This window comes from Camelina sativa, chromosome 1 (assembly GCF_000633955.1).
Source record: "Camelina sativa cultivar DH55 chromosome 1, Cs, whole genome shotgun sequence".
Taxonomy (NCBI): domain Eukaryota; kingdom Viridiplantae; phylum Streptophyta; class Magnoliopsida; order Brassicales; family Brassicaceae; genus Camelina; species Camelina sativa.
The window spans coordinates 17,211,459-17,218,185 of NC_025685.1; the positions used below are offsets into that span (position 1 = coordinate 17,211,459).

Here is a 6,727-nt window from a genome sequence, read left to right on the forward strand (position 1 = left end):
GATGCTAGTTGAGTGGTTAGAAGCATAAGATTGAACCAAGCCTTGACCAGGATAAGAGGGTCATTAGGTTCTTCTTCATACGTGAGTACAACAAAATCAGTAGGTATCAAGCATTCACCAATCTTAATTGGAACATCTTCAAGTACACCATCAGGAATGCGAATTGAGCGATCAGCAAGGATAAGAGTGAGCTTGGTAGGCCTGAAGTCTGTCATACCCAGGCGAAGAGCCACTGATCTTGGCATTAAGTTGACACTAGTACCAAGATCACACAAAGATCTAGCAAATCTGTCAGTGAATATAGTCCAATCAAGAACAAAACTACCTGGATCAGGAAACTTCTCTGGGATCTTGTTCTGGATAATAGCACTGACTTGAGCTGATATCATCATCACTCCTTGCTTAGCATTCAAATCCTTAGTCACCATCCTCTTGACATATCTCCTAAGCATTGGAGAAGTCTTCACAACATCAATCAAAGGTAGCTCAACAATAAGCTTGTCCATCATTGCCTTGCATTTAGCATCATCTAGCTCTTGTTTGGACTTCCTTGGATTCATGGGAAAAGGAACCTTGGGTTTGTAAACTCTCTCAGCAACTGGTGTGGAAGATGTGACATTATGGGTTTTGTTCTGTGGTTGGCATTGATCGGTACCAAGGTTGCATCGATCGATGCTGACTTCTAGTGTAAAATCCGTGGTTTCGGGTGGACAGGGTGTCGACCGATGCTCTTCAGTGTCGGTCGGCACTAGTTCCGTAGAAACATCCTCATCCTCTTCAACATCAATCAACTCAAGTAGATCATGAGATTGATCCTTCTGGGGTATAGAATGGAGTTGTTCGCCACTTCTCAAGGTCACTGCATTGCATGAATGCTTGGGATTTGATTCAGTTCTCCCAGGGAGAAATCCCTCTTGCCTTTTAACGGATCTAGTTGTTTGTGCAACCTGACTTTCTAGCTTCTTGACATGAATATTCAAAGCTTCAAACTTCCCATTAAGCTCAGTGTAGACATTGTCAAGCTTCCCATTGAAGGTCACTGTCATCTGTTCTTGACCTTGCAAAAGCTGCTCAAGCATAGCTTCCACCCTACTACTCTCAGCTGTTTTTGGAGGTGGAGACTGATATGAATTGTTGCCATAGGTCCTTGTGTATCAACTGCTTTGTTACTGCTTTTGATAGTCAGGTTTGGGAGTGAAACCAGAAGAATTGCCTTGAAAGTTACTGCGTTGGCTGTTTCCACTGTAAGGTCTGTTACCTTGCTGATTTCCAAACCGCTGTCCCTGATTCCCATAGACATAGTTAACATCCTCTTCCTCACGATTTTCTTGATCAGGTTCTGGCTCATATGTCTCAGCTTCAACAGCAAAGTGAACAAATTTCTTACCCACAAGGAGATTGTGCATTGAATCCAGCTTAGCATTAACAGAAGCTAACTGGTTTGAATCAAACCCTCCATATAATCTCTTCCGTTCAGCATCATCTCTCTTAGTACTATTGCTGGAGGCCAAGTTTTCAATCAAAGCTTCAGCATCTTCTGGAAATCTTGTCTTGAAATTCCCATGACTTGCAGCATCTAAAGCCAACTGATACTCCCAGTCACACCCTCTGAAGAAGATGCTCAGCAATTGAACCCTTGAGAAACCATGGTGTGGGCAGTCCCTCTGATAGGCTTTGAATCTCACCCAAGCGGCCTTGAAAGCTTCATCTGGTCTTTGCTTGAAAGAGGACAGCTTTACTCTCAACTCATCTGACATTGCATCATCATAAAAGTAGTTGAGGAAGGCTACCTTGACGTCATGCCAATTTGTCAATGATCCAGCTGGTAACTGCTTCAACCACTGAGATGCCTCTCCTGCAAGTGAGTAAGGGAAAAGCTTGCAGAAGATGTAATCCTCAGTCACTCCATTAGCCTTGATACTGGTTACAAGATCCTCAAAATGCTCTATGTGGTCCAAAGGCTTCTCATTGGGCAGGTTAGAGAAAGGTCTCTGCCCAACTAGTTGAAAGTAAGCAGGTTTCAACTCAAAATCATTTCTCTCGAATGGAGGAGGAATAATAGCAGACCGGTTCTCATACACAAGATCAGCCCGGTTGTAGTCAGCAATGGTCCTGATCAAGTCTCAGTTGTTCTCCTGTCTTCGAACCAGATTCTGCACGTGGTTTGCAGCTTCACGTGTGTCTGCAGGAAGGGGGTGTTGATCGATTCCTTGTTGGCGTCGATCGGCACCATCGGCCTGTTCGTCAACAATAAGAACTTGCTCGCCAGCAGCCTGCTCATTGGCAACAATAGCTTCAGCAATAACATTCCCTTCTGCATCAAGCTTTTGGTCCTGCTCATTGCGCAAGTGGCCCTCTTGATCCCTCAAAGCACCATCCGCATCTGGTCTCAATATGATTGGGTTGACCATCTTTGCTGATTTGGCTGCTTTTGTGTTATCACGCTCTAGTTGTCCTAACTCTCGGTTTGTAAGCTTAACAACTGGACCAGTAGGATTCTTCCTGGTATTTGGCTTAGGCATGTACCTGAAACACACAAGAGAAAAGAAACAAAAGCGTGTAAGTAGAAAATAAAAAGAAAAATTTAGACGAAATACAAAACTCAAATCTAATGGTAGATCAAAGAGTCCCCGACAATGGCGCCAAAAATTTGATATGCTCAAATTAACCCTAGAGCTACTCTCTCAAACAAGAGATCAATGTAGTACTTAGGGGTCGAATCTATAGAGACTCAAGATCGAACACAATGGATTATAGAGTTTTTGTAATTACGCTAAACAGATTAGTTTGTATTACGAACAATTGAAGAAAATGCAAAATATTAAATCAAGGTGTTGTGAAATCAGGAAATCAAAAGGTTAAGCCTACGGAATTTCTCAGGTAATTATGAAGTATTAAATCAATAGATTAATTAGGGTTCATGCAATAAAAATCAGATCTAGAACTCTAAACAGTTTTGGTAAAATAATTCAGTTCTCACTGCAATTATTATCTAAATTTAAAACCAGAAAATCCAAATCTCTTTGTAAAATTCTTAGTTGAAAACCAGCTTTAAAAACAGGTTTAGAAAGGTTCACAAAATTACAAATTCAAATCTCTTTGTAAAAAGTGATTTTGCTCATCAATGGTTTTAATCAGGAAAACAATTATATTCTCATATTAATTAATTTCCCTATGATAATAATTCTAGGTGATCAATCAAAAACTATTGTGAAAAAACAACCAAGGATGAAGATCATAAAAGATTAAGAACTCTAAAAATCACAGATCTAATAAATCATTAAAACCCTGTGAAAAAACCCTAAACCTAACAAGCAAACTACTCAGACATGTTTAATGAAGAACAAGACATCATACTGAATAATAAGCAATTGATATTAAAAAGTAAGAAGGGAGCTCAAGAATTCTTCTCTACAAAACAGTTCTGATCTCTTTCTCTCCCAAAAGCTCTCAATATCTCTCTCTCAAAAACTTGCTAGAAAATAACTTTCGGGTTTTCTAAAACCCAAAAACATTATTTATATGTCCTAAAACACGTCAGGGACTTGTGTTGCAATTTAGGAAAACTTTGGGTAAAATTGTAAAACTTCCAATTTCTTCTTTCTCTCGTCGGATAAACATAGGTGTCGACCGATGCTCCTTCGGTGCCGGTCGACGCTGCTACTCTGATCCGAGTACAAGTTCTTTTCCTTCTCTAAAATGCTCCAAAGTCATCCAAATAGTTCCACTTTGCTCCTTCCGTGCTAAATTCCTAAATAACCTGTAAAGACTCAAAAACAATCCTAGAAACAAATGAAAAGACTCAAAAAGCACACTTATATCATGGTTAAAAACCGTAAAAACCATGATATATCAGATCCCATGTTTGTGGTTCTAACCCTATGCTCTGCACTTTTGTACTTACCATTGCTCAACATCTGTTGAAAATTTATAGGATATATCAAAATTAACTATGGATATAACATATAGTGTATCTATTTATTAAAAGTATATTTTCAACTAGTTGTTACTTGTTTCACTCGAGATATATCGATAAAGACTTTACATATTTTTATATAAATGAGTGCATTCATCGTTGATTCGTTTTTACAAACCTGAAAAGTGTCGCCGATGTTGATGACCAAAGCTCCGTGAACAGGAGGGATCTCGGCCCATTCCCCGTTGTCGAGTTTAACATAGAGACCACCAATGCCGTCTTGTAATAAAACTGTCAACATCCCCATGTCGGAGTGACGGCCTACGCCAATTGTAAGCTCGGGGCTCGGACAGGGGGGGGTAGTAGTTCATGTTGACCATCTTGGTTCCCATCAAACCGTTCATCCTCTCTTCTTCTAGTCTTACTCCTACATTCTCCATCAGAATGTTAACTATATTTTTCACCATTTCCATTGATGACTTCAGGAACTTAAGTGCCACCTCTCTGTCACACATAAATTTTGTAAGTTTAAATTATATGTGATTCAATCAAATTCGAATGAGTTGATTAATGTCTTTCTATCTATTATTTTACGTTTCATCTTTATATTTATCATGGGTTTCCTAACATATATATATACTCTATATACTTATATATATAACACAAGTTTGATGTGTAAATATCAAATATATTTTTAGTTCATATATATACCGGCATGGTTGAGGCCATTGTTGAAGAGCCTCATGGTCATTGGTGTACATCATGCTTACATAATCCTTCCACTCAATCGCCTTCTCCTTATCTGGCACGAAGCTTGTTCCGTACTTAACCAGCTTGCTTGGACTCACTTCTTTTAGGTATATCGCTTTCTCCTCAGGAGCTTGTGCGAAAAACTCATGAGCCGACGTTTTTAGCAATTCGAGCAGCTCGACAGAAACACCATGGTTCACAACCTGCCATTTGCATTCATCCTCACATTATCCATTTATCATATATATTAACACATGCATCGGTAAGAGATGTATAAATATACTCAACCTTATATATTAAAGTGAGTTTATAAGTATTAATGTAATATCTTGGTCGAATCGACATGTTTACACGCATATATAGCTCCTTTCTACACCACCCCAAATGTTATGTGTGGACTAGTATTTACCTGGAAGAAGCCAAGTGTGTCAGCAGCTTCGACGATCTGTTTGGCCACCTCTTTGTGGTGTGGGCCATCTAGGTGGGAAAGGTCGATTGGCTGGGAAGCCTCACACGTAAGTGCGTTTTGGGTCGGGATTCGTTCAGCTTGAGGCTGGACGAAGGGTTGTGGAACACTGGAGAGGCCCGAGTCGATCATTCCTTTCACGCCGTTGCCTTGTTTGACAACGAAATTGAAGAATGTAGTTTGGTCCTCGAAATTGATGATAGCCATTGTCTCTACACTTGTGCTTGAGAATTGAATGCTTTTATCTTTTTATGTTAGATTGAAAAATGAGTGTTGAGAAGTGACAACGAAAATACCAAGAGCTAGTGTGTCTAATCACAAGCGTGCATAATGCCAAGATTTCGATATAATTATCTGTACGTACGTAATGTATCGAAAGAAGAGGTTTAATATATCTCAACTACACCTACATATCTAGTTTTTTTTAATATTTACCAACCCCCTCTCCATATAAAAGGTTGATGCATGATAATACAAATTGAAGTAAACGTTAATTTAGTTCTTTCATTTTCTTGGTAATATTAAAAAACTTCAACCTTCAATGCTATATTTAAATATATATTTTAAAAAAAACTCTTGCGCTAGGGTTCTCTAACTATCTGTTTCTTACAAGAGAACATTTGTGGTGTGTGTCTTGCCATTAAACACAATGACATTCAAATATCAAAACTATAACATATAAAAAACTTAAATAGGTTTACAAATACATCTTCTAGCTCGTCTGAATTACGTGTGTGGTTTATTTGATTTAATTACTTTTAAAGTATAAAATAGGTTTACAGATTGAACTTTAAAGTAATTAAACTATAACTCATGTTTAATAAGCTTGAAACTACTTAATGGCTGGATAGTGGATACCGTGAGCCATGCCCTTATTTTAATGTCAACGCCGTGGGCTATTTTTAGTTATTATGGAAAGCCGAATACGTAGATCTAGAGTCCTATTAGAAGCCCACCAGATCGGATGCCTATGTTCTCAATTCTCGGAATAATAAGCTCCTTGTAAATAAATAAAATAAAAAGCGAATGACATGTCGGTAACTTTGTCTTTTTAATTTGTAATCTAAACTAACCATCTCAACAGTTTTTTATCCAGCAATCTCAACAAAAATTTGCAACTAATATATATACAGTTACCTGATGTTTGGGTTTGGCTCCTCCATCCAAGCTGGGAAGGAAATGTTTCTGGCGCCTTTCATCCTCAAGTAAGGGCTCCTCGATGTGGAAGCAAATGCTCAAGCTGCGCCCCACAGCAAAAACATTCCTCTCATGCAGTCTAGGTGATGGAAAGTCATGTTCCTTCTGGTATGATAATTGGACTCCGTTTGGGGATCTGATCACTTTCCTGGGAGCTGAAGAACATCAAAGAATTGGTCTCCCATTAGACTCCACTGTGGCACAAGCTCACACCGGGATTGGATGGAGGATACGAGGTGCTCGTACTCAAAATATGGAGCTCCTACTTATCCATCTCACTGAAACAACTCTCTCCGAGAATGTCAAGGACATTTATTTGTGGGCAAAACCAAATGGGGATCCCCAAGATCGTTTTGGTTTCTCCGATACTTGGAACATGTGCAGACTGTCGGCTCAAC

General features: G+C 39.1%; 1 pseudogene; it reads right to left on the reverse strand.

Annotated features, from left to right (window-relative positions):
• Nucleotides 1-5,339, reverse strand: part of LOC104709109 — a 14,918-nt pseudogene extending 9,579 nt beyond the window's left edge.